Source organism: Mustela nivalis (genome assembly GCF_964662115.1).
Source record: "Mustela nivalis genome assembly, chromosome: 7".
Taxonomy (NCBI): Eukaryota; Metazoa; Chordata; class Mammalia; order Carnivora; family Mustelidae; genus Mustela; species Mustela nivalis.
This window is the reverse complement of record NC_139026.1, coordinates 10,832,773-10,859,548: the sequence shown is the minus strand read 5'-3', so window position 1 is coordinate 10,859,548 and position 26,776 is coordinate 10,832,773. Positions and strand designations below refer to the sequence as shown.

The 26,776-nt window shown below is 52.7% G+C and overlaps 1 protein-coding gene and 1 long non-coding RNA gene across 5 annotated transcripts in view; one reads left to right on the top strand and one right to left on the bottom strand.

The window, feature by feature from the left end:
- The window catches only part of MYH9 (myosin heavy chain 9), a gene marked incomplete at its 3' end in the record, with an annotated part of 96,564 nt that overhangs the window by 59,651 nt on the left and 10,137 nt on the right, over positions 1-26,776 (bottom strand). The gene's annotated exons all lie outside the window — the stretch shown is intronic.
- On the top strand, positions 7-26,451 carry LOC309869361. Its single transcript, XR_014314130.1, has 2 exons — positions 7-15,950; positions 15,994-26,451. It is a non-coding gene; the product is annotated as an uncharacterized lncRNA (long non-coding RNA).

Genomic DNA, 26,776 nt, shown 5'->3' with positions numbered 1-26,776 from the left:
CTGCGGGAGAATCAAAGGGGAGAAGTTAGATACCACGACCTCAGCCGCACAAGGCCTGCTGACCCCGTCTGATCTCTGCAAACAGGGCAACGCTGGAGTAGACAGAGCAAAATTTCTAAAACCCGGTGGCAGGGCTGCCAGTGTCTTCCCACTCTTCATTTTTGGGAAAAAGATGTACACGACTGAGACAAAAGACAACAAGTTGTCATCACATATTTTGGTAAGAAGTTCACAGTTAGGTAGATTCTAAGACCCATCCACAATCAAACTGATCTATAAAACTACCGTGACACCGAATGATGAGTCAGACGTAACCACAGTCACTCTGCTACATGAGCTGAGACAGTTAAGACACTACACAATTTAAGAGGACTTCCAACAAAAGCTAGTTTCTAATTACCTACCCGCCCCCCCATCGCCCCAAAAGGCAAAGAAAGACAACCATGCACAGCGGAAGTTGCCAGTTTAAAAAACTTTTTATTTCACGGAGTCAACCAAGAGGGGAAAAAGAAATAAAAACACCAACACACTAGTATGTTGCCAAGAGATGCTAATTCCATCTCGGTTAACACAGGCCAAAGAAATAAGGCAAGAAGAAAAGAAGTCAGGCTCCAGGAAGTGTCAGAACAGTTAGGAGCGCTTCCCTTCTGGACCACTAATGTGAAAGGCAGCCTGCAAACCCATGTCCAGAACGGAAGCTCCATGTGTCTCCTTTTTTCAAAACTCATTTGCAAAATAAAGAGGATTAAATAATCCCTTAAACCTGTGTGGTTCAATGGTTTATGAAATGCTTGTACACGCACTTCGTTATCTCAAAAGATTCTCATGGGGTGCCCGGGTGGCTCGGTAAGTTAAGCAGCTGCCTTTGGCTCAGGCCACAATCCCAGGGTCCTAGTATGAAGCCGCGGGTGGTGCTCCCTGCCTTCTTCCCCTCCTCCCTTCTCCTCCTCCCTCTCCTCCCTGCTCACGCCCTCTCTTGCTACCTCTCTCTCTCTCAAATATAGAAATGGAATCTTAACAAAAAAGACCCTCATCATAACTCTGTGTGGTCAGTAAGAAGTATGCTACACATCCCATGTTACTGACAAGGAAACAGGAACTCCCTGGAGGTTCAAGGGCTTGTCCAGAGTCACCCAGGGGGTACTCGGGACTCCTAGTCCCATGGCCTTCGCACAGGATAACCACAGTGCTTATTCCTGCACAAAGGCAGAGGCTGGGACCCACCGGGAGGACAGCTGGTTTAGGTAAACAGATCACAGGACTTCGAAACCATGGTCTGAGACAAAGCCAGCCCACAGCCCCCTGAGAAGCAGCCCAGAAGCAACACAGGAAGGCTTCTCTTTTCTGAGGTCAAGGCCCCCATCTCCAGGTCTGGGAGGCCAGGAGGACCCCAGATCCAAATCCAGAGTCACACGGGCTTTCACACATCTAGACTCCAACAGGGACTTGGATGCTAAGGAGGCTGAAGGTTTGGGAGGGACAGAACAAAAGAAGCCTGGGCTGCCCAGGCCTATCTTATCTGGGCTCATTAAATGCTTTCCAGATCAAGACTAAGGGGCTCCCCTGGACACGTTCCAGGAAAGGGGTTGTTTTCCAGGAAATCTGCTCACTCGCCTCCCCACCCCCCACAGGAGGGAAGGCAAGTCCATGGAACAGAGCCTGGCAGCCTCCCCAGCAACCTCAGCTGGTGGCTTTGTTTATAGTCCCAGCCAAGCAAACCCTAGCAGCCCCTCTTGGGGGACCAGGGGCATTTATCCACCTGCAAAGACTACCCCCCGCCCCCGGCCCTGAGAGAAAACAGCAGTCCGAACACAGCAGTCCGAGAGGCAGGAAGGGACGGCCTGGCCTCACCTTGTTTGTAGGGACTGGGATCTCCGAATGCCCACCAGGCATTCAAGCAAATGGAAGGCTTCTCTCTGCCAGAGGACACCCCAGCCACCCTCTCCCTCTCTGCCATCCAACCGACCACTAACTAGCCAGGCAGCCTCCTCAGTCCTAGGACCCAGGCTCCCGAAACCAGTCGCCCCATCCCCATGCCACTGCTCTGCTTGAGGACTTGGAAGGATCACAGAGCAGACGGCTTCACAGGCTACTGTTCTAAACCTTTCTGCAAACTTCAAACCCAAAACGGATAAGACAATCTCCCATCAACATGCCGCAAGGGATTCACTCGAACCCCATCCCCCCAAATCTTGAGTCCACTGCTGGTTATGAATTCTACTACTCCAGGGGCGCCTGGGTGGCTCAGTCAGTTAGCCGTCTGCCTTGGGCTCAGGTCATGATTCCAGGATCCTGGGATCCAGCCCCTGCTCAGCCAGGAGTCTGCTTCTCTCTTTCCCTCTCCCCCACCTGACGTGTGCTCTCTCTCTCTCAAATAAATAAAAATCTTAAAAAAAAAAAAAAAAAAGTTCCACTATTCCAGCCCAATGAATAACACCCAAAGATATTCCATGCCCTTTATGAGATCCCTCCAAACAGAAGAAAAGGGAACAGTCATTAGGTAGCCTAACTGAAACATCAATCACCCTACAAAAGATCATTTATTATCCCCAATTTATAAATGAGGAAGTAGGCTCAGAGAAGGCAAGTTACTTGCCCAGAGCCACCCAGTCCAGTCAGGGTGCAGGGCTCTAACCTAGATCGCCGCCGCCGCCCTCCCCCCCACTCAGTCAGGGCTCTCCCTGGCAAACTTGGGCTGGGGACCCACAGAACAAGTCAGGCTGGCCTCAGAGCCAGGTCAGACTGCCCATACGTTGAGTGGGACACAGGGAGTGTGGGGGAACACATTCCACAGCATCCAACACACTGGGTGCTATCAGACCGCAGTCAAAATTTTAACATTCTCACTCCCTGGCCTGCTGCTCTCCACGCAAGGACTTCTGGCCTCATCAGACTCACTTCATCCCAGCAACACCAGCCCTGGCGGGACCCACACAAAGCAGCCGTCTGGCGGCCGGCAGCTTGGCAGCACATGAGCTCCCTCTGGGCTGCAAGTCCTGGGCCATCGGTCGCCCCTGGAATGCCATCAGCAGGTATGCACTGGAAGGCCATGCACACAGCGGCTGCTTGCTGCCAGGGGCCAACCTCTCCAGCCCCTCACCCTGCCCTCCTTTCAGGCTGGTCTACCCCTCACGAGACCTTGAGTCTACACTTCCTGTAAGACAGGGAAGTCTTACTATGTCCCCCCAGAGCTGGGCCAACACTGACGGCTGCACCCCTCTGTCTCGAGGGGTGCCAAGGCTCCCATGCAGGGTTGGCCCAAGGCCTCCATGCCCCTCTCTGAGCAGAACTTTTCATTACGCCCGGCTGAGCTCCGTTCGGCCAGGCCAAGGACAGAGATATCTGGTGTCAGCAGCTCACAGGAATGACGTGGGTTAGCAGCAGCGCCAAGATCAATATACATGGGCTGGACACGGGGGTGGGGTTTATGGGGTCACCATAAACAAGGGCGTGTATTAAAGCCCTCCCGCCAGCACAGATGGGTACATTCACATGCAGTGACTGTGGCTGAGCTCCGGTGTCCACCTGAGTTGGGGGGCAGGCCCCGGGCCCCAGCGGCTATGGATGCATGTGTGCCTAGTACAGCTTCCAGTGATGCAGACGTGAGCAGTGACCTCGAAGGGTGCAGACAGAGAAAGCTATCACCAGCCAGAGGTGTCAGAAATGAAAGGGGGCATCAGAGAAGGGACGCTAGGGAGGCAGCAGCTCCTTCTCCCCTCCCTGTCCTAGGACCATACTTAATGGCCTCTCTGACACTTTGTACAAAAATAAGATGAAATCAGAGAGGGAGGCAAACCATAAAAGACTCTTCACCCTAGAGAACAAACTGAGGATTGCTGGAGCAGAAGGTGGTGAGGGAATGGGGTAGCTGGGGGGGATGGGCATTTAGGAGGTCATATGATGTGATGGGGGTGGGGGGTTTCATGTAACTGATGAATCTCTACCTCTGAAACTAATCACATGCTGTATATTAATTCATTGAATTTAAATAAAATAAATTTCTTTTAAATCACACATAATATAAAAGTTTTCAAAATGAGGGGCACCTAGGTGGCTTAGTCAGTTCAGCATCTGCCTTCAGTTCAGATCATGATCCCAGGGGTCCTGGGATAGAGCCCTGCACTGGGGAGCCTGCTTCTTCCTCTGTCTCTCCCCCTGCTTGTATGTGCTCTCTCTCTCTCTCTCTCTCTCTCTCAAATAAATAAAGTTTTCAAAAGGAAAGAAAAATATCCCCATAAATTCCTAAGACCCTCCCCCTAAAGTCAGTTTTCTCTTTTCCTCCAGTCCTCCTAATCCTTATTCACAGAAACACTGGAGAGATTTCATGATCATAGGCAGAGCATGGGGTTTCACATTGTGAAAAAAAAAACCCACAGGGCCACAGTTTGCCTGACCATTTTTATCCAAAACTTCACTTTCCAGCCCAAGTTGCAGAGGCTCTAAGAGGAGAGGGAGTGATCCCACTCGGTTACACACCTAGAGAAGCAAGGCCTCAAATTCAGGACTCCTGACTTCAAGGTTTTCTTGGGAACACTTTTAATGGCTGTATAATATTCCAAAGTGATGGGGCGGGGAGGGGCTTAAAAAAAAAAAAAAAACACTCATTAGGTTTTTTCCCTTATATGGTGGGCCACCTTGAGATAAATTCCCAGAAGTGTAATTACTGAAACAAAGGAACATTTTTATAGCCTTGAGAAGTATTACCAAAATGCTTTCCAAAAGGGTTGACTGGTATGCACAGCCACGGGAATAGCACACCCATGCTGGGGCAGCAGCCACACTAGCACTAGGAAAACTGTGGGAAAAAGCTCGGGGGTCTGGATTGGGGGACCTTAGAAAATTGTGGCACTCTGCAGGGTTCACAGGCCAGCAAGGAGTTAAGGAAAAAGAAGGCAGCTTTCCCCACTGGAGAGCAGATCCGGTGGAGGCCGGCCCTTTCCACACCAGCTTCCTGCGGGTGCCAGCCCAACTCCAAGAAACCCAAGTAGTTGCCTTTTTAGGCCATAATCGAGAGGACACGACCAGAGGCTAAATTAGAACTCTCAGGAAATGATGAAACTGAAAGAAAATAGGTTGACCAAAAACCTCTGCTTTCTACCCAAAATGTAATTCCTTGATTGCCTGCCTTCTCCCTTTCCCCCTCTCCCCAAACATCCATCTGGACCTTTTACTCCTTCCTGTTTTCCCAAAGACCCCCCCAACCCCGCTCCCTCCCAGCTTCCCACCCTTCACTTGGTTCTCTTTTTACTGACTTGTGTGCTTGTTTGGAAAAGAAACAGCTAGCCCCTTAAAGACAGAATTTATTCGACTGGGACAAATCATTGGTCCAAACACTGTGAGCCTGTCCATTCCTAGACAACAAGGGTCTATGTAAAGGCTTCCATGGCCAAGTTCTGGGCCTGGAGCTGCAGTTCCTCCCATCTCATCTCAAAGCTATCCAGTCTGAGGGCCTTTCTCCATCCCCAAAGGTGAGGGCAAGGAGGCCCACACAGGTCACAAAGCCCAGGTTCTGCCTCAGGGTTCTGCCTCAGCTGCCTCCCCCCAACAACCCCGGGAGCTCTCTGGGGAGAAAACAAACCCAGACGCCCTGGTTCATTCAGCAAACCAGGGACACAGACACTACTCATGCTAACAGGAAGCTGCAAATACCCGCCCCCTCCTGGTGCTGCTTTGTACCAGGGCCCTCAAACTCCCACCTTAGACTGCTAGCACTGAGAGAAGGGCCAGGGGTCTGTCTGACCTTGGGTGAGCCACCTCTGTTCTCCGAGCCAAGGATCCAGTTCAGAGACCCCGTGACCTCAGCTCAGAGACCCCGTGACCTCAGCGCAGACACTGGCAGCCCCATTCCAGCTTCACCACCCCTGTCTGCCAGCAGGCTCCTTGCTTGGTTTTTTTATCCCCATCCCCACCCCCACCCGGAGAGCACAAGCGAACACATCCCTTCTCCTTTCTTCCTGCAGCCATTGCTTCTGAGTTAGCAAAACTAGCAAGGCGCCTGAGTTCCATCGTTAAGGAAGGGCCTATGAAGGCGGCTGCTGAAGTTACCCAGAAATTGTCGAATGCCTGAAATTTACTTATTCAATGAACTACTACATACTGAAGGTCCACGTGCAAAAATATGGTGACAAAGGTACAAAGGACCTAAGGAGTTTATACTAGTGGAACCTTCACTGTAGAGGGGAAGGCCACATAAACAGTCAGCGCCAACACAAGACTCAATGAAGAAAGACGAATGAGTAAGTCACTCATCGCAGGAACAGAGAGGAAGGAGAGGAAGGCGTAAGGTGAAGGAAAACTCAAAGCAGCAGGGGGTTCATGGAAGGGATGGGATGTCAACGGAGTCCTAGAAGATGGGACCAGGACTGGTGGGGGAGGGGAAGAGGTGGCACCAGGCCAAGGGAGAAGGGGGGGGGTTCTTCAGAACTACACAGTGACGTGATGGGTTAAAGCAGGGCTCCCCCGCCTCAGCACTGCAAACACCTGGGGCTGGAATTCTTTGGGGGAGGGGGTGCTGTCCTGTGTACTGCAGGATCTAGCAGCATCTCTGACCTCCACCCACTAGACGAGAGTGCACTTCGTCCCCAGGAGAGACAATGAAAATGTCTTCAGACACTGCCCAAGATGGGGACTGGGGGAGCAAAATGACCCCCAGTTTGAGGAGCACAGACTGGAGGGGTGAGCTGCAGGAGTAAACCTTGCAAAGAAGCCAGACTTCAGCTCAGTAAACGCTCTCCCGAGTCCGAAGTACACACTTCTAGAAACAGAAGTTCCCCAGTGAAAAGTGATTCCCAGAACCCACCCACTATGGATGGCTCCAAGGAGTGCTTGTCCCTATAATGCACTGTTCTTTTAAGGGACCTGACCTGAACCCACTACTGGAATGGACTGTAGAGATCCCCAAATATCTGGCAAAGGCGACTCCTGTGCTTCCCCAGGCAGGGCATGAATCTCCAGGACCCCTGACGCAGCTCCTCAGCTGCTGAGTCACAACCTAGTTCGCCTGCTGGAAGAGGTCCAAGTCCTTCATGGAAGGCAGGCAGCAGTCATGCTGGGGGGCAGGGGGGCAGGGGGGCCCGGGGGGGTGCTCCTCTGGCTGTGCTGGCTTACCCCATATCCTGGGAATTCCAAATGCCATTCACTGAAAGGTTCTGATACATCAGGACTGGTCCCCAGGAGGACACCCAGATAAATGTATTCGACCCAGAAATCTCTTGCAAACCCCCTCTAATATATCTGAGTGCCTAACACTCAGTCCATGTCTCCACCCAGAGAGTCCACAAGCACCATCTCACCTGAACTCCCCCAAATCCGGACTCTCTTCCGCCTCTCCACCAAGACCCCATCCATCTGGTCACCTGAGACCATAAACTCCGTCTAGTGGATCAGCAAAGCCCTCTGTCAAGCCCTCAGGCCAGCGCCCTGCTGCAGGACTGCGGCCCTCCTCTCTACCTGCACAGCCGCCCCATCCTGGCCTTCCCCCGAGTCATCCACCTCCTTCCAATCCGTACCCCCCGCTGCCTTCAGGATGGCTCAGCAGCTCTGTTTCTGTGCGTCCTACACCCTACCGTACTGACAATTACTCACCAGTTCCAAACAGTTCGATGGCTCCACATCTTCTCCAGTAAAACTAACCATATTTTCATGGTGAGTGGGCCCTTCTGAGCCCACCCCTCAATCTCCGTGCTCCGGCCCCTCCTCATAACCAAGCCCAGCTCACAACTGCCTCTGCTGAGGCCTCATCCTCAACACCAGGAGCCCTCTCTCAAATTTCAACCCCAACGTCCTCCTCCATAGCTACAAAGGGACTTCCCGTGAGTAATCCAACAGCTGAACTGTCGTTATCTGCAGTTTCATCTGAGCATGGGAGACAGGTCTCATTCATGTCCTTGATTTTGAAAGTCCAGCACAATGCCTGACCCCAACAGGTGCTCAGTTAAACTTACCTGAATGAATGTATGAGGAACACCGCAAAGAGAAGAAAGGAGTAATGGGGAAGCTTTCGAAGAAGCTGGAAAATCTCCCTGAGACCCAAGCTGGCAGCAAGCGCAAGGCTCCCAGCCTGCCATCTCCCAGCCACTCCCAGCCACTCGACTGTGACAAAGCCCAAGTCGTTTATGGGCTAGTTCTTATAGCCCCAAAACAAGGGTGGAAAGAAAGTACTGGTGGGGGGTGGGGGTGACTTTCAATTCACAGAGAGAAACAGGAGTGAAGATAATTTATTGGTTCCCAAGAAGCTTTCCATAAGGTTAAATAAAACCATTTCTGTTTTCTGGAACCTTCTAACCCCTCCTGACTAATCACGGGGAGGCACCCACCATCTACCACCAGACACACCAGAGAGGCCCTTGGCTGGTGTGGTGTGGCCTCTGCCCTGGTCGGGAGCCGTGCGAAGACTTCAGGGGCAGCCTTCCCTGCCTCTCCCGGAGCCCTCGGGCCACATCTAGCAAGCACAGCAGACATCCATCTTTGGACCAACTCCGAACAGACAGAAGGAACTTGAGAAAAACCACTGCAATGCAGCGCACCAATTCTGCAAATCCCAAGGGAAGTCTGTAATGCACTGTACTCGAATGGAATGGGTGTAAACTTGGAGTCCCACAGACTCCCCCACTCAATTCCGGTAACCTTGAAGCTGTTCACACCGCACCTTCCCAGCTTCACCGTGAGGGGAAAATCTGTGTCAGAGGAGCTGTAACTCAAACAGCCAGGGAAGACTTGGACACCGAGTAAGAACTTCTAGGTCTCATCCTCCTAATTAACCCTAATCCTTCTCTAGAAGGACACCGAAGGCCCCTGGAAAGTTTCCAGGAGTTTGGTGACTCTTTCTCCAGGATACACGGGTCCCCAGCTAACACCACGGCACAGTACGCCAGTAATTCACCACGAAGGAAGAGGGTTTCACAGCCACAGGAGGTTGGACACCTGCCTCCCTGTGGCCCTCCCGCACAGGAAATGCTCCAAGGAGCCTGCAGACAAGGAAGCCTGCTCAAGTCTGTCTAATCAGGCAAAGCACTCCAGGCCAGCCTGCAGGAAATCGCTTCCTCAGTGCTGGCCTGGCGGGGTGTGCACGAGGCCTTAGGCAGAAGAGCCCGATTTGAGTCAGGCTCTCAGGCTCCAACAAGATAATGGGCCACAGAACCTAGTAGAACAAGCATCTTTGGGGGGGGGAGCCGGTACTCTGTCCCTCCACCCAGGGCCAAACTTACAGAAGCAGCTCACCCTAAGGCACTCATTCTCACAGGATGCAGAGGTGGGGCGGGGTTGGGGGGGGGAGGGTCCTCCCAGGTCCAGAGCCCAGAAGGCAGAAGCTGCTGAGGACTGGAGGATGGGCCCCCTTCCCTCCCACCTCAGGAATGCTGTTTGCTTACAGAAGAAGCTAGGACTTGTGGCCGTTAGCAGTATTCCAACCCAAGCCGGTGTTGATGCTCAGCAGATAAGAACAGCAGACCAGAGACAGCCCAGAGAGGAATTTAGCACCAGAGCCCCAGAACCCACACTCTCTGCCCTTCCTTCCACAGAGGCCACATGGAGAGGCTGCCGAGGACTCCTCCCGGCCTGGGGAACACTGAGAAGGGCTCACGTGTGCCTGACTACAGAAGGCAGGGCCTGGGGTCACTCTGCCTTTGCTCTACACCCATGAAAACCAGACCATCAAAGAGGACACCAGAGGGGCGCCTGGTGGCTCGGTCAGTTGAGCAGCTGACTCTTGGTTTCGGCTCAGGTCATGACAGCAGGGTCCTGGGATGGAGCCCCGTGTCCCGCTCAGGAGTCTCTCCCTCTGCCCCTCCCCGTCCCCATGCGCACATGCACTCACTCTTTCTCTCCCTAAGATAAATTAATTAAAAACAATAAGACACCAGAACCTTGTGCACAGATTCCCTCCTCCTCCGTGGGTAAGAACGGAAGGTGGGCGAGGCAGGGAGGGGGGAGTAGCCCTAGCAGAGGAGAGGCTGGAGGCTGGAGGCTGGAGACTGGAGGGGACAAGCACAGCGATTCCCCCAGGATCTTATCAACCATGCTGAAGAATGTGGATTTTAGTGGAGGGACAAGGGGAAGCCACCTGGGGGTGGGGGTGGGTGACATCATCGGATCTGAATTTTAAAGAGATCACCCTCTCTGACCTCTGCCTCGGAGTGGATAGGAGAAGTGAGCAGCTGCAAAGCAGCCCAGAGGAGCCAGGAACCAGCTTGCAATCTAAGAGAGGGCAGAGTCCCAGGACAGGGCCAGGGAGAAAGTGGTTGAACAGAAAGGGACAAGGAAAGGCACCTGGCGGCAGCCCCGGAGCTACCAGCGCACACAGCCCAGCTCAGGGAGAAGCAGGAGTCAATGCACACTGCAGCCATTTCCTCCCCAGTAAGAAGTGACCCGGCATTTCCAGAGTAGGGCTCAGGCACCATCCGTCACCCAGACTGAATGCCTGAATGGGTCTCCTCCTCGAAGATACCATCCCTGTCTGCTGCGCCACAAGATCCATTCTTAACCAATGACTCAGTCAACCAATCAGGGCAGAAAGCAGAGCTTGAAGCCAGCCCCATCGTTCCATTCAAGTTCTGCCACGGAGCGTGTCCATGCTGCCTGGAGAGAAAGACTCTCATGGCCTTTTTTTTTTTTTAAGAGTTTATTTATTTATTTATTTGACAGAGAGATCACAAGCAAGCAGAGAAGCAGGCAGAGAGAGAGAGGAGGAAGCAGGATCCGCGCTGAGCAGAGAGCCCAATGCTGAGCCCAGGGCAGAGGCCTTAACCCACTGAGCACCCAGGCGCCCCCATCATGGCCTTTAAAACCCAGCAACTCCTGCACCCAACGCGTCCCAACTGTGCTTCCAGCCCCACCTCTCCTGCCTCCCGCCACTCTCCATTCTAGACCCAGCTCCGCAGGGGAGAGCCTCTGCCCCTCAGCCCACTCTCCCCATCATCTGGGCAGCCCGTCCTAATATCCCAGTAGATCTTCATCTAGCTTCCTCCCCTCCCCAGACCGATTCCAGCATAATCTGCCTTGTACCAGAACCACTGCTTCCTCTCCCTGTCTTCCCATCAGCCATCAGACTCCCTGAAGGCAGGGACTGTCCCCTCCACCCCCCAAGACCCTGTAGGCAGGAGCTGACTGAGGCCAGGGTCCACAGAGAGGGTCCCCCATCAGTGTCTCTCGTTGTGTCTTCTGGAGCTGTGCTGTCCAAGAGAACAACCAATTCTAAAGGTAAGTCTCCCAAAACCTCCTGTCCAGTGCTGGGGGGCGGGGAGCACAGTTTTCACTCGGGGGTTAGAGGCGGGGGGCGAGGCCCCCAGCTGGATCTGCAGTAAGTCATCCAACACCGGAGCCCTGACTCTGCGTATAACTGGTTCAGCATCTGCGTAGTGAGATCACACATGGGCTCACCTTCTCAGTGACGAGCACTCAGCCACCACACGGAGGGAACTGCAAAGAGAAGCCCAAGGCTCCAGATAGGAGGCGGTGTGCCCCCCCAACACAGCCAGGACTCTGAGCCCCAGACCCGCCCCCAGGTGTAACAAGGTTGACACAGCCGCTTGGCCGCCTCCCTGTTAGGAAATGCGTGTGCACTGGACCTGTAGACCCTGCCCTCCCACTGAGGGCATCATCACTAGGACTTATCAGAGACGGCGCATGCGTACATGAGGGGCAACTTGAACCCTTCAGTCGCCTGCAGCAGAATTACTCCTTCCCTCTGGTTCTGCTGATAGGACGGTTTTTCTCTCCTCAAGCATGTGAGCATAGTTTGCTGAAACCCAACGCAGAAAAATAACCATACTGAGAAGATCTAATTATACGGCCGCCGCCTCAGTGGGAAAGTGCAGGGCACTGGGTTTTCTGAGTCCACATTGGGATGGCAGGGAAATGCAACCCCACATGAGAAACTAGGGGCAATTTCTGAAGACCCCTGTGCCCAGATCCGGGCCAACACCAGCTGGTTACTCCGAGTGATGTTTAAATAATACAACACACACATACACACAAACACACACACACACACACCCCTACAACAAGCTCTGAGGAGTACAGCCACTACCACCAACAGCCATCCCAACCCTATCCCTGCAGGGCTGAAAACTCTAAGGCCTGGATGGGTCCCAGGCACTGAATAACCCGGGGAAGGTTCCAGCCTCCCTAAAGGTCGGAAGTCCAGAGGTCAAACACCAGACTCTCTGCCAGCCTTTCGCAGAGTGCCTGACTCGAAGACCAATAATCTTGCACCTGATCGCCCGAACAGAAGTGATTCTGCTGTGATCTGTCGTCCTCCACCCTCGCCCCACTCCGAGCAGGCAAAGGAAGGAGAGGCTCGGAAGAGGTGGCCTCCAGGACCATGTCAGTGTCCTCTTCCTTGTCACCAGTGCCCCTTCCAGCTATACCTGATGTTCATTTATTTCTAAGAGACACACGACTGGACTGGCCGGGGGTCAATCTTCCTGAATCGATCAGGCAGTCATTTAAGTCAACTCCGATAATGAGCTTCATCACTGAAAGGAGACAGCCCTTCCAAACAGTGATAACTTATTCATGACCTTCCCAGAAGGCGTCTTAGAAGGAATCCGACTCAGGAGGCAGCCAGACAGGCCCTAGAACACCGCAGACCTATCAGTTAACAGAACAAATTCAACCTGGCTGCCTGGGCCCCCTGGGCCTTAATTTCTCACTTTATAAAAGGGAGGTGCTACCAGCTCCCCCCCAGGACAGCTGTGAGTACTGGAGAGCCTGTGGGGGTGCAGCCCTCCCTGCCCCCCCAGGTCTAGCTGACAGTCCCAGCTCTGCAATGTGGTCAGAGCACTGCTCCTCTCACAGAACTATTGTGAGGATCACAATAGGCGAGCGGAGGAGCGGTGCTTGGTGGCGCCCCGGGCCTACAGGCCCAGCCCCCGCCCCCCCAACAATCTTTGCCTCTTCTCTCAAGAAGTCTGTGTCGTGGCTGAGCTCATAATGAGTCAGTCAGTCACTCGCACTGCCCTCACACAGCCCACTTCGGGGGGTTTGAAGTCACATCCTGCCTAGCCTAACTCGACATGATTTATTCCACCCCAGGAATGCAGCTCATTTCCCAGAATTTTGTAAAGAAGTTTAAAGAGTTTGATCTTGCAAAGGACTCCATTTACAGGCTTAGCTGGAGTGGAGGAGGAGACTGGGTTCGGCTCAGACCTGTAGGCGGGAACCACACAAAGTTGGGGTTGAAAGAGGCCCCCTGAGCATCTCATTCTGGAGCGCCAACAGTTTTTTTGTTTGTTTGTTTGTTTGTTTGTTGTTTTTTAATTTCAACCCACAGCAAAAAAAAAGAAATTTTTTTTAAATTTAAGGGCTTTTAATCCCCCATACACACACAAACAGGTCAAACGAAAGCTCCACAAAATGATATATACTGGCCACTCACCTTGGTATTTTCCACTGGAATCTACTTTGTTCGGTGCCTAAAAACACTGGCTGCCACCTGTGAAAGTAACTTCATGACCCACCAATGAGGTTTCAGCTGATGGTCTGAAAAAATACCAATCTGACTCGGCTGTCACCGGGCACATGAGGCTCGGAATGGTCCAGTGAGTCACCCAAGACCACAAGTCAGGTCAAGAAGCAGCTCGAGGGGCGCCTGGGTGGCTCAGTGGGTTAAGCTTCTGCCTTCCGCTCGGGTCATGATCTCGGGGTCCTGGGATGGAGCCCCGCCATCAGGCTCCCTGCTCAGCGGGGAGCTTGCTTCCCTTCCTCTCTCTGCCTGTCTCTCTGCCTACTTGTGATCTCTGTCAAATAAATTTAAAAAGAAGTAGCTCTATCCCAAAGCCAAAGCAAGGCTCTTGGGGGGTCAAACCTCCAGCAGGTAGGACAGCAGTCACCTGCCATGCACTGGCTGTATTCAAGGACCCCTGCTCCATCACCAGATCCCAACAACCTCAGCAAAGTCCAGTGTGCTGCCTGTGGTCCAGCCCTATTCCTCTTCCCCACCCGCCCCTTCAAATACATACTCAGAGGCTCGGAGAGGTGGAGCAAATGGCATGGATATGGGCATTTAGGAAATATCCTTTGAGGACCCGGAGCCAAGGACAGCGCTCTGTCGGTATGCAGAATCCCAGCAGATCTGATCTGCTACAATCAGAACATCACCCCTCCAAGCCCCAGCCCTAAACTCAAGAGACGCCCAGAGATGACATGATATTAACAGCTTAATGCAAGGAAGATCACTATCCTACAGGGATGAGCTCAGAGAGGCTGCTCTCCAAGTACTTATATCCCTGGGGAGGCATAACCTAACCCTGTAATGAACAGACCTTCATGCCTGCTAACAGCCTGCTGATGCCATCTGTTAACACACACACGTGTACACACACACGCTCTAGAAGCTGGAAACCCAAAGTTCTCTCTGGATCAGTGGTGGTGAACACTTTCATCCAGTAGGGACCCCTTTGAGAATCGATGGGAGGCAATGAACCCTCTGCACACCACCTCACGGAACTCACCGAGATGCTTCCGTGCACTCCGTGGCCTTCCAGAAGCCCCCCAGTTACAATTTCAAAGACAAAAGGACACCAGAGTGGCCTCCTTCTCCAGCAAGGCAACATGAACAAAGACTTGAGAGGAATTTCTTTCTTCATTACCCTTCAGAGGGGTAATCAGAATCTCACAAAAGGGATCGGAGCGGGCAAAAGGCAAACTCTGCAGTCAGACAAGCCAACAGTGAGAGTTGCTGTGGCAAGTGTGGGACTCGGGATGAAGGGGGCAGGCGGCCATTTCCCCTGAGCTGCTTGGGATCATCCTGGACTGCACAACCAAGACCTCCCAAATGATCAGCAAACAGCCTCTCCTCCCTACATCTTCATTGCTCGAGACGATTCTCAAGCGGGCTAGCAGGTACCACCCCCGGGCACGCAGGCTGCCTGGAGGACGGAGCCAAGCTCTCCAGAGAAACCAGGGGCGACAAGCAGCACCCCAGGGCCTTTGGCCTCCCTGGGGAAAATCACCCAAATACTAGTTACAGATTTAAGATAAAAACACACCTATCTCCCACGTGACAGAAAAAGTCAATTCCTGGAGAAGACTAATGAATTCCTAGAGAAGGCTGTGGTAGCCCCCGTGTCTGCAAGGCGGGCCCACCCAGCTGTCCTTGAGCAGGAAGCCTGGCTGTGGGGATGACCTCACCATGTCCTTCACCAAGAACCTGGCGGCTGCTTATTTTACCACCCACCAAGAACTGCTCCTTTGCCCCAGCCACGGCCGTGGGTTGGCTTCCAAAGGGGTCAAGGCTGAGCTGCGCTCAAGAAGGGAAGAGCGGGGTGCCTGGGTGGTTCAGCGGGTTGAGCCTCTGCCTTCAGCTCGGGTCATGATTCCAGGATCCTGGGATCGAGCCCCACATCGGGCTCTCTTTCTCCCTCTGTCTGCCTCTCTGCCTATTTGTCATCTCTGTCAAATAAATAAATAAAATCTTTAAAAAAAAAAAAAGAAGAAGAAGAAGAAGGGAAGAGCAGCAGCCCCTGCCCCGACTGGGACGGGGACTGTGGGACTGGGAACGAACCCACACCACAGGCACGTGGCACACACACAAACCTGGACACACGCAGACATGGGCATGCACACAGACCCGTGAGTGTGTAGCCCACGGATGTGGGATCGGGGCAGAAGGTGACACTCATGGAGTCTGGCCACCTGAGGCCGATCACTGCAGTCTCTACTCACAGGCTGAAGGAATGTCTGGGGACGTCATTTGAACACCGCAAACCTCCCTTCCTTCATCTGTAAAATGGGCATCACTGACAAGTAACTGCCAGCACTTGCTTCTTCTGACAAGACAGCGACCATGGGCAGTAGTTCCCGCCGAAGAGGAAACTGAAGCCCAGAGCATCTAAAGGACTGGCTCCAGGGCACACACTAGTGCAGCACACACTAGTGCGGTTGGTGTGTGTGTGCCCTGGAGCTCCGCCTCCCAGCCGGCTCAGCAGGTGCTGAGGAAGCGAGCCCCAGAGGTTTGTTTGCCCCAGAGGTTTGCCCCAGAAATTTGCCCCAGAGGTTTGCCCCAAGAGAAATCATCAGGAAAGGGAAGGAGTCTGAGGTGACCCACAGCCACCTGCCCAGTCACCCACGGTAGCAGCAGTCCTCCTGGCTGGTACCCAGCCCCTGGGGCGGCCGCTGTTTCCCTGGCAAACACCTTTTTAACCTGACTCCCCCACCTCCACCAACCCCTCCCAGCTGTCCCCTTCTGAACCCACTGAAGAGCCTGGAATTTAAAGCGCCTGTCAGAGACTTCCAACCACAGCCAATTCGGAATGTCCCAGGTCCAGGAGCACAAAGGCTGCCTGGTAAAGCCCCCGGAAGAGCTCAGAATCCTGCCCCTGATCTTTGCTCAGGTCCACACTCAGTATCACATTCTTCAGATTCTTGTCTGAAAGCCAGAAAGGGGGGAGGGAGAGTGGCCTCCACTATTTCAACCTAAGGATAATTAGAGCCTGTGGTTTTAAAGGGGTAGAGGGCCAACCTTTCCCGGTGTGATACTGCAACCGTCTGCACATAAGGGGCTTTGCAGCCTGGAAGTGGTCTCACTTTGAAGAACCGGGGCTCCAGTGCCCATGGCTATTAGGTGGCGGGGAGGGTCGCTGCCAGATCCTCGGTCTCACCCTCAGAGGCCCCCTGTCCATTCCTTCTCCAACACGAGGCTCCAAGGGCTAGCCAAAAAGTCAGCAGAACTAACTCCAGCTGGTTTGGAGGAAGGAGTCTGGTTGGAGGTGAGAAGTCCCAACACTTACAGGGTCCTGTAAATGCCACAGAGCCCAGCGGCCAGTAATTAATCCCATAATGAGGCATTTTTCACGAGCACTTGGCGCGACACAGCCAGCCACCTCCTCCTCAGCCTGCCAAAGGCAGGAAACAGAGGGCGGCAGGCTGGGCTCCAGCAGAAGGCGGGCTGAGCGCAGGGCGCTGTGGGGGGGCAGGAGGCTCAGAGGAGATGGCACTGGGAAGCAGAGGGAGAAAAGCTAGTTTCCCGCAGGAACCAGACTGACCATACCTCACACACCTGGCCACAAAAACCCATCTGCCGCCCACTGACATGCCTCAGAGGGACACGGAAGGCTGCACTTTACACCTGGCCCCATAAGCCAGCGAGGAAACACCAGGCCTCACTGCTTTAAGGCTGTATACAAAAGCCTGACCTACAAACCCCCAACTTCACAAACATCACCCCCCCCCCAGCCCACACTGAATGCATTCATTGGGTGAGAGGGCAGGGGAGGCAATGAAAGCAAATACGGACATCCAGGAGCAGGAGAGGATGTGAGCTCTCCCTCACTATCCGGGGAGGTTCTTAGGTTCTTTGAGTCTCAGTTTTCCCAACTACAAAGTGGGAACATTAATACCCCCCCTTCATGGGATTGGGAGACTTTCATTGCAATAACCTGAGCCTGACTTCAAACTACAGTGACAGAAAAATTTGATAGGAATAGGCTTCTTAAAATGGATAAAAATAGATATATTTATAAAAAACTGGCACCGTGCTGGACAAACAGTGTTAAGAACAGGGGCGCCTGGCTGGCTCCGTAGGTGGAGCATGTAACTCTTGATCTCAGGGCTGTGAGTTCAAGCCCCACATCCGGCGTGGAGCTTGCTTAATTTTTTTTTTTTAATTTGTGTATGAAATCAAGCACATAAACAATAGAGCCAAACTTTAATGAACATCAAAATCCTCTATGGGGACTCTCATTTTGTCATCCCACACACAAGGAAAACAAGTGCAGAAAGTGTGTACGGCTTACCAAGGTCAAAGAGCTGGCAGGTGAGAGAATCAGGATCAGGACAAAGGGTCCGGGTTCCAGAGCCTGCTGCCTATTACGTAAGTATGAGACATATACACATCCCAGTGGTTGAGACTCAGAACCAAAGCAATAAAGCTTTCTCCCCAAGGTCACATGCAGCCAAGTGCTGGCACAGACCCTAAGCCAGCACACTCGGGAGAATATATTCACCTGTTTCTCAAGCACACGTTAAGTGCCGCCCACAGGCAAGGGTCCCAGGAACAACAGGGGAAGCAAGACCCAAAAGCAGGCCAGCAAGGACAAGTGCCAACAAGCCCCCAGTCCAGGACAGTGTTGACACCGCGAGGAAAGCATTGTCTGGCTGCAAACAGGAATTTATGTTTCAATTCCTACACCAGCATTCTATAAAATGTTACTCATCATCCCTCGTGCAAGAACAGTGTCTGCGGCTCATCAGAGGGAAGCCACCTCTGGGAACAATGGCTGGTCAACAAGGCCTGGGTAAGGCATGAGATCACCGTTGGGGGTTATCGGGAAGAACAACTCCGTCCCCTCCACAAGCCCCGTTACCCCGCACCTGGATCATAGCGCGCTGGACAGCTGAGGAGGAAGCAGGATGGAGGAAAAGATGCTCTGGTGAATGAGGGGCAGGTGAGGGGACAGGAGAGGGCATGGGACGGACACGTACTGGGACCCACCATGAGTGGAGTTCGTGGAAGGCTGCGAGCCTTCCCACCTTAGCGACTCAGGATACTGACATGGGTTTTATTAGCCACTTTACAGAGGAGGAAACTGCAGCTCGAAGCAATGAAATAAAAACCTGGGGAAATCACAGAAAGTCCCTCACACCTGGAAGAATGGAACGAGTGGCCCTGGATTGTGGGAGAAAGCGCAGCGGATACACACGCCCACTCCCTTCTCCCAGTCTAGACTGAACTGCGCCCCACACCTCTCCAGATTCACCTGTGGAGGCTTTAACACCCCAGGACCTCAAATGGGACTGTTTGGGCCATGGGCCTTTAAAGAGCTGATGAAAGTAAAACGAGGGCATTCGGGTGGGCTCCCCAATCTGCCCGGCGTCCCCGGAAGCGGGGGAGGACAGGAGCCACGGGGGCTGTGCACACCCAGAAGGCAGCCGGCTGTAAACAGAGAGAGGCCTCGCTCGTGGACTCTCAGCCCCCCCAGCCTCTGGGGCTGGGAGACGGAGATGCCTCTTGTCCAAGCCAGCCTCGGGGACTCTGAGCACACCCTTGCCTGACTGTGACTTGCCTGCCTGGCTGCTGTCTGGTTCGCCCCCCACCCCTCCTCGAATACAAACCACAGACTCTGGCTTCATGCAGACACGTGCCCCGCACCAAAGCAGTCTCCAACACACCCCCAGCATTTAGACATATTTAATGAACAAATAAACTGAGTGAAAAATAACCCAGCTGCTGCTTGGAGAGTCACCCACTCCCTTGCCCACAGCCCACTGACTCCCTCTGCTTTCTCTAACTCCCTAGTCCGTATAGCCACCAGCCCACAAACACAGGAGCTAGCATCTCACTGCAGACAGTAGAAATTCCAAAATAATCTCTAGCTCACAACAAGCACCAAACAGTAGTGCAAACTACGTGGATAGGCGGGAATCTACTAAGTGCTGAAATCCAGTGTGTGTGAAATTCTTAGTACCGATTTTCAGTCAATCTGTAAAACGAGTGTACCGTTAGGTTAAGGTGCTGGTTTGGGTTGGGTTTGGTTTTGGGTTTTCTGAGTGTGTGTTCAACTGGTGGCACTGAGGACGGGGACAGAAACTCTCCTCACGCAACGTCAGGCCCGAGCAGCCCAGTACTGACCCAGATCGCTCGGCAGGCTACAGAGGGGACTCAGGGCGAAGGACTGAGCCATACTAGCAGGGCCAGAAGTATCCACTCATTCCTTGGGGGCAGGGGCGGGGGTACAAGCCTGTGGCTCCTTTCTGAACCAATAAGGGCTGCTCTCCAGCTCTCTAGGAAAAGGGTGTCATCCAGGGAAGGCTCCCTTGAGCCAGAAGCTGAAAAAAGGGACAGCACAGGGCTCAACAGGCAAGGAACACCTGCAAGCTAGCCACTAATCTGGAGCGAAAGAAAATACCAGGGCAAAGACAGTCTCTAGACCTGTTTCCAGTCCAGCCTCTAGACCCCCTGACCACCCATCTTCTCCCCTCATGTCCCAAAGAACTCCCTTTACCATTATAAACATCTATCTGCTCCAAAGCAGCCACTAGGATTCTGAAACTTTCTCTTCACAACAAAACTAAACTGTTGCAACTTGTTGCTACAATCCAGTGACTTCCCTGGTCTGAAGGAGCCACAGCAGAGCCCGAGTGGCCTGCCTGTGGCTTCTGGACATTTCTGAGACCACCTCTGCCCATCATCCCCCTGCTGCCTCCTACCCAGTCAGAGAGAGGTCTCTCTTTAGGGCCAGGGAGCTATTTCCCCCGCCTCCCAGTGGACAAGACTCCTTGGCCGCTCTGGCCCTCACTTCCTCTCCAGTGAAGACCAGCCACGGCCCAGCTAGGAGCAGGCAGGCACAGTGGCCAGGATGGTCTGTCACCTGCCCTCCCTCAGGACCAACCACAGGCATCTGAAGAATGGCCGGATGAGGTTAAAGGTGATGTCAGCAGCCAATGCAATGTTAGGGTAGCCATCCGCACAACAGGATGGAGGCCCCACTCTGCAGCAGCTAGAAGCTCTGCTCCTTTCATTAATTCTTGGCCAATAGTGCAAGAGGAGGCCTTGGGGCCCAGACCAACACTTATCACCACCAAGTGAGGAAACACAAGTTCAGGAGTGAAGGGCAGTCACATGGGGGCATCTGGAATCAGAGCGTTGGGTTGTGAACACCTGCTCAGTCTTCTCATCTGTAAAATGGGGGTAATTTCCTACCTCATGAGGAGGTAAGACTTAACATGAGATAATCCACGTAAAAGCACCAGCAGTGCGCCTAGAATGTACCACGTGCTCAACAACATCTAACTACTGGTACTCTTACTCTCATTAGCACAGTTGGGACTTCAACCCAGACCTCCTGATTCCTAGGCCAACGCCCTCCCAACAGAGCCTCTTCCTTCCTTCCTTGCTCCCCACCTTCTCCATCTTTCCACCTCCCCGCCCAGGCAATTCTAGCCTCTGGGAGGCTGGCTCAAGACGCTGAGAAATCCCCAGGCGCGGAGGGTTGCAGGGGCCTGCCTCCTGGGATGAGTGGTCTGTCCCTCCCTCCTCCCCTCCAACTTCCTGTCACAGGGGAAGATTCCTGAGGCCGGGGATGGGCTCTCTGCCCTCCACCCTACCAAAGCCCCACCAAGCCCAGCATGGTGAAGGCCACACAGCAGCAGCCCAAGGAGTCTTTTGATGACTGAGATTCACCAAAGAAATTTGGGGTCAATACCCTTATTCCATTAGCTGGTCTTAAATAAAAGTAGATGAAAACTGGGGGCCCCTGAGTGGCTCAGTCAGTTAAACGTCTGACTCTTGATCTCAGCTCAGATCTGGATCTCAGGGTGGTGAGTTCAAGGCCCCATGTTGGGCTCCATGCTGGGTGTAGAGCCTACTTTAAAAAAAAAAAAAAAAAAAAGACAAAAAATTTAAAATGACTCCCTGCCACCACTTTTCTTCCCGGGGATTTCCAGACAAGTGCCTGGCATGTGCGCTTTGTCAAGTGAAAAGATGAGCAAATGGCATTCGAAAGCTCTGGCTGCCCGGGCCCCCTCGTCCCCAGGCTCACAGAAGAGCAGCGAGCCCCAGCACTCTCTGCACCAGGCCCCGGGGGCAGAAACTAGGGATCTAGACTTGAGGACGGACCCCACCTCTGACCCCCCAGGACCTCTGACCTCCACGTCCTCAGACCAGCAGGTTCTAGCATCTATCCCCATCCCAGACCAGTTGGACCGAGTCCCCCAAACCAGTTTCCAGTGCGTGTCTTTATGTTTATCAGACAGGAAGCTCCCTCTCCAGCCCAGTGACTTCATGCAAAACACAGGAAATGCAGCGGCTTTTGAACACAGGCAGCTCCAAATAAAGGAGCCTCCACGGCTGTGTAACAGCCTTTTTTAAAAAAAATGCTTCACTAACACGGCTCAGATCAGAGCAACAAGGTAAGCTGTACTGTGTGCTAAGAAGGAAGCGAGGGCTGAGACAGTGACAACTTAGCCTCGGACCCAGGAGATAGACCTTCTGGCAGGTTCCTCAGCCATCCTCAAACCCACACTCTTGTTATCAGGAACAGACTTGCTGGACGCATTTAAAATCTTTAAAACCTGACCACATATTTCCTCCTGCCACCACCCGAGGACAGATGATATTGATGAGAACATGAAAAAGAGGTGAGAGGAAAGAACCAGACTGCTTTCGGTATCTTTACATGTCAACTGTAAGCCCCGGAAAAACCAGACAACCTCCCTGTTGCTGGCGGGTAAACTGAGGCAGAGGTCGAGCAGCTGGAGAAAAGGCGAAGAGCTGGTCGCAGCTCTGCCCCCCAAAGCCCTTGTTTTGCTCCCTCCACTGGGGTTTCGTATGGAAAATACAAGAAATCGATCCCTTCAGTCCTTACATGACTTAAAATTGCTAGAAATGAGCACCAGCTGACGGACACTGGAAAGCCAGTGTGGCCCTCTGAGCGGCCCACCCGGCTGCCTGGCGCTCCCCCATGTGAAATATTGATTTTTGAGCTGTGGGAACTTTCAGCTGAAGGGGCCCTGTCCAACTGGAAGAAGTTCAGAGAAACCGAGAACACTTCCCACCCAATTTCTTAACCGGAGCGCCTCTCCCCCCAAAAAGAAAAAGACAAAGGGTGTGGAGAGTAGACTCTTGAGGAAAGATTAAAGGAGCTAAGTATGTGTTGCTCGGCTAAACAGTGCATAAAGGCCAAGAAAGGGAAGATAACACTTTAAAAACACTTTTTAAAGGAGGCCACGTGATTCTGAGAGGCAAGCCTCTGGCGCTGAGTGAAACCAGGAGCCCAAGCTTTCTACCAACTCACAGGCTAAGCTTTGGGCAAATAGCTCCTTCTCGAATGGGGGCGGGGGGGGGGGGGAGTGAAATTATCCCTAAGAGCCTCTCCAGCTCACGTGTTCTAAAATTCTAAATAAATTTGGTAGTGAGGGTTTTTTTTTTTTTTCTGTTGTTCATTCTTCTTTTAAGCAGGCCATGCTTTAGAGTTACGGGCCACATGAAAGGGAAATCTCGAAGATGCAAAGGTCCCAGAAAGGGAATGTCTGTGGGGAGGTGGAGGTGAAGGAAACGCCCTCCAAGAGGCCCCCTTTCTCCTCTGCGTGGGACAGACTGTAAGGACCAAAAGGACCTAGAACCTCTGAGAGGCCTGGAGGAAGCCACGCAAGGGTGGGGAAGATAGGCTGCACCTTCCACTTCCCCTGTAGGCCTGGGCCCAACCTGCCCTAGCAGGAAGCCACACCCTTCGGTGGCTACTTTCTGGAAGGCCCCACAAGGCTCCCTCCAGCCACAGTGGGAGGGAGCCCCGTGGAGAAGCTGGAGATGAAGGCCACACCGCCAAAGAGCGGCAGTCAGGCCTCGCCCTCAGCCAAAGGTGATCCAAGAGCCTCTTTTTGGTCCACCTGCAGGGGGCCAGAGCTGTGTCCCCTTGTGGGAGCTGAATCACCTCAGGCTTGAGAAACTAGAGGGCAGAGTGGGGCCCCAGAGAGTGGCCAACGGAAGCCCGTCTCAGTTACTTTTTAGAGAGGCACACATCAGGAGCAGAAGGGCAGCTCCCCACCCCCTGCTTCCCAAATATTTGGAGTGTTCACAGCATGAGGTGGGGAGGTGGGGACAGGGGAGAGGACACCATCCAGCATCCAGCCTTCAAGCCATCTGCCCATGTGGTGGCAGGCCCATTTTAGCCCCAGGCTCATTTGTGTACTCCTGTGTGACTCATGCCATATCTCCAGGAGGCCCAGAGGCTGCCAGGCAGGGGGACAGACCTGTCCAAGACCCTGATGGGGTCTTCTGCTGGCTTTGCCACAGGAAAAAAATCCAACTCTGGTAGTGAGCAGAGGGGGCAGCTTCTCCAGTCCTCACAGCATCCAAAGCTAAGACCGTCTTTCTTGAGAAGGCAACTAGGGCCCTCCAACGCAAAACACCCTTTTGATCACATTTTCTCAAGAATTTGGGCTTTTCCACTGTTATTAATACACATTAAAAACCACAGGCCAAAAGCCTGAGGGACAACTGAGGACAGAGGGAGAAGGGGCACGCTAGTGGTTTCAGGGACCCCAAGTTTCAATAAGAGAATCTAAGTAAATGAAGGTCTGGTTTAGCCCTAGGGTCGGAGCGGGCTCCCCAGGAAAGACCAGAGGATGATCTGGAGCCAGGGGAATTGTGGGAAGCCTGGCAAAAGGGCATCCCAAAATACTTTCCAGACACACACTGCGGGCTTCCTTTTCTCATACAGCAAAGAAAAAGCAATCATCTATCATTTCCCAGAATACAAGGGAGTGGATCAGAACAGGCGTTTGTTTAAAGGGTTACTCTGGAAATATGATGTCACGGGGAAGAAAACAAGACCCAAAATGTTCCAGCCGTGAGAGCATCAGTCCGTTTTTAAGACCCTTCCTTCTTCCATGCACACGACAGACAATACGAAACTGGGAAATCAAAAGCAATGCATCGGTGATGCTGAAACCTACAAGACTGGCCAGAAGACCCCCTGATCCTGACAGGTAATAAAACTAAAAAGGCCAGGTAGTGAAAAGCAATGCTCACCCCACTCCTGCTTCCGGGGCCCTCCTCCCTTTCCGGAGGCAGCCACAATTACCAGCATCTTGGTCTCTTTCCATGCAGAGCCCCAGCGACACACTATGCCTGACCAAAAGGGGAGCACTGGACATACTACTTTGCACCTAGTTTTTTTCTTTCCACTGGCAACCTATCTTGCAGATCACACCCTATGAGCACTTACAGCTCAGCCTCATTTTTCTAAGGGCTACACTGCAGGATCCCCACTGGAGAGCTGTGCCATGATTTATTGGACCCTTCTGATGGGCAGTTTGCTTCTTTCCTGTCTTTTTTTTATGACAATGCCGTAAAGAACATCCTAGGACACTTCCTCTCGCATTATTTGAGTTTATCTGTGGGTTGAATTCCTAAAAATTAGTCAGAGGGACTATGCTCTGGCAGACACTACCAAACTACCTTTAAAACAGTTTCAGGGGCGCCTGGGTGGCTCAGTGGGTTAAAGCCTCTGCCTTCGGCTCAGGTCATGATCTCAGGGTCCTGGGTTGGAGCCCGGCTTTGGGCTCTCTGCTCAGCAGGGAGCCTGCTTCCCTTCCCCTCTCTCTGCCTGCCTCTCTGCCTACTTGTGATCTCTATCAAATAAATAAATAAAATCTTTAAAAAAGACAGTTTCATCACTTCTCGGCCTTTTGGTTAAGATCAAGTGTAAAAAGACAGTTTCTTACAACATATACTCCCATCTGTGTAGGGCATGAGCACGTGCCTTCACCACAGGGGCATCTCAGAGAAATTAAAATTACTGAATTTTCCAGTTTCCCAGGCACTCACTGTTGTGTTTAACAGGCGGGCACATACACTAGAGTCATGTCTTTGTAAGATGACAGGGACCTTTTTATCAAAATCAGATTTTCCCCCAACCAGAGCCAGAAGCCAGGTTTCCAGACCCTCAAGAGCTGTGCTCTTTCCATGTCACCCCTCTGGCTCTACCCTAGACCTCCTGGATCACAGGAAACCAGGTTTTAGAACAAAAACCGCAGACAGTTTGCACACCTTCTGCCTGGGCCAGAGCCCTGAAAGGAGGCTATTTGGCACAAGCTCATCGTTGAGGGCATCCAAAAGCATCAGCAGATGCCGCCCTGCCCCACCCACTTCTGCTTCACAGTCCACAAGCACTGTACACACTCGCTAGCGCAGGCACGCGCGTGCGCGCGCGCGCACACACACACACACACACACACACACACCCCTTTTGAGAAAGCAGAAAGAGCACCAAGCAGGAGCTAGGAACACCCACCCCACCTACCCTTCCCTTCTCTGCTTCCTAACGTGAGGACCCAGGGAGTTGAGACCTGTCATTTACATATTTTCTTAGAAACTGACACAGCCATTGTATATCGGCCCTACGCACAACTTACTTCTTTCAGTTCTCACACCTAACCCTTCAGGGTAGGTACCCATTCCCATTGACAGAGAAGGGCCCAGTGGCTCCAGGAGGTGACATGACTTGCCTAAGGTCCTAAAGCTAATTAAGTGGCAGGGTCAGGATTTGAGCTCTAGCTCTCAGGCTCACCACCCCCCACTTCCCATCTCTAAGACCAGCATTCTAGAAGTCACGGGAGCACCCCCCCCCACTTCCCAGGGGGTGACCAGGGCTCCATTCTGCCCTCACCAGAGGACTTGAGCCCAGTCTGTCCTCACCAGGGGACTTGAGCCCAGGAGTTCAGCGCACCAAGGGTTAAGGCCGAGAGGCAGTGACTCTCTGGGGCTGCACAAAGGGAAAATGCACTTCCTGCCCCTGCGGGCAGAGATGCTGTTTTATGCTCAGCAAATTAGGACGTTTGTTTAATTAAGACGACACACAGATTTTGTTATTCTAAATATTTTTGGAACATGATGCTTGGGAGGAAGCTGTCAAGGCATGGATTTTTTTTTTTCCTTTCTTTCCCTGGCTTTAGGTTTCTTTCTCCCCCTTCAAGGGAAGGGTAAGGCCAGGCTCAGAGGAAAACAACAGCCAACCCCTCCCCTCCTTTTGAAATAAAGATGTCAAGCTGGTAAAGGCTGTCTTCAGTACTTGATTGAAGGATTAGCTAGAAGAGGAAGTGAAGAAAGCACAGAGAGCCAGGTTTCCAGCAATACCCTAGCAGGCGACACAACAATGCCGCATTTTCTGAGTGTGCTTTTCTCTCTCCCAAAAGCTAACAGATCCTCGTTTTGTTTTTTCTGGAGCAAGAACAGGCAAAAGGCAGCCTGTGATTAACATGCTTCCTTCATTCTGCAAGAGGAAAGTTGTCCCATCTCCCACCCCTTTGGTTAAAAAGTTTAAAAATCTTTAAAAAAGTA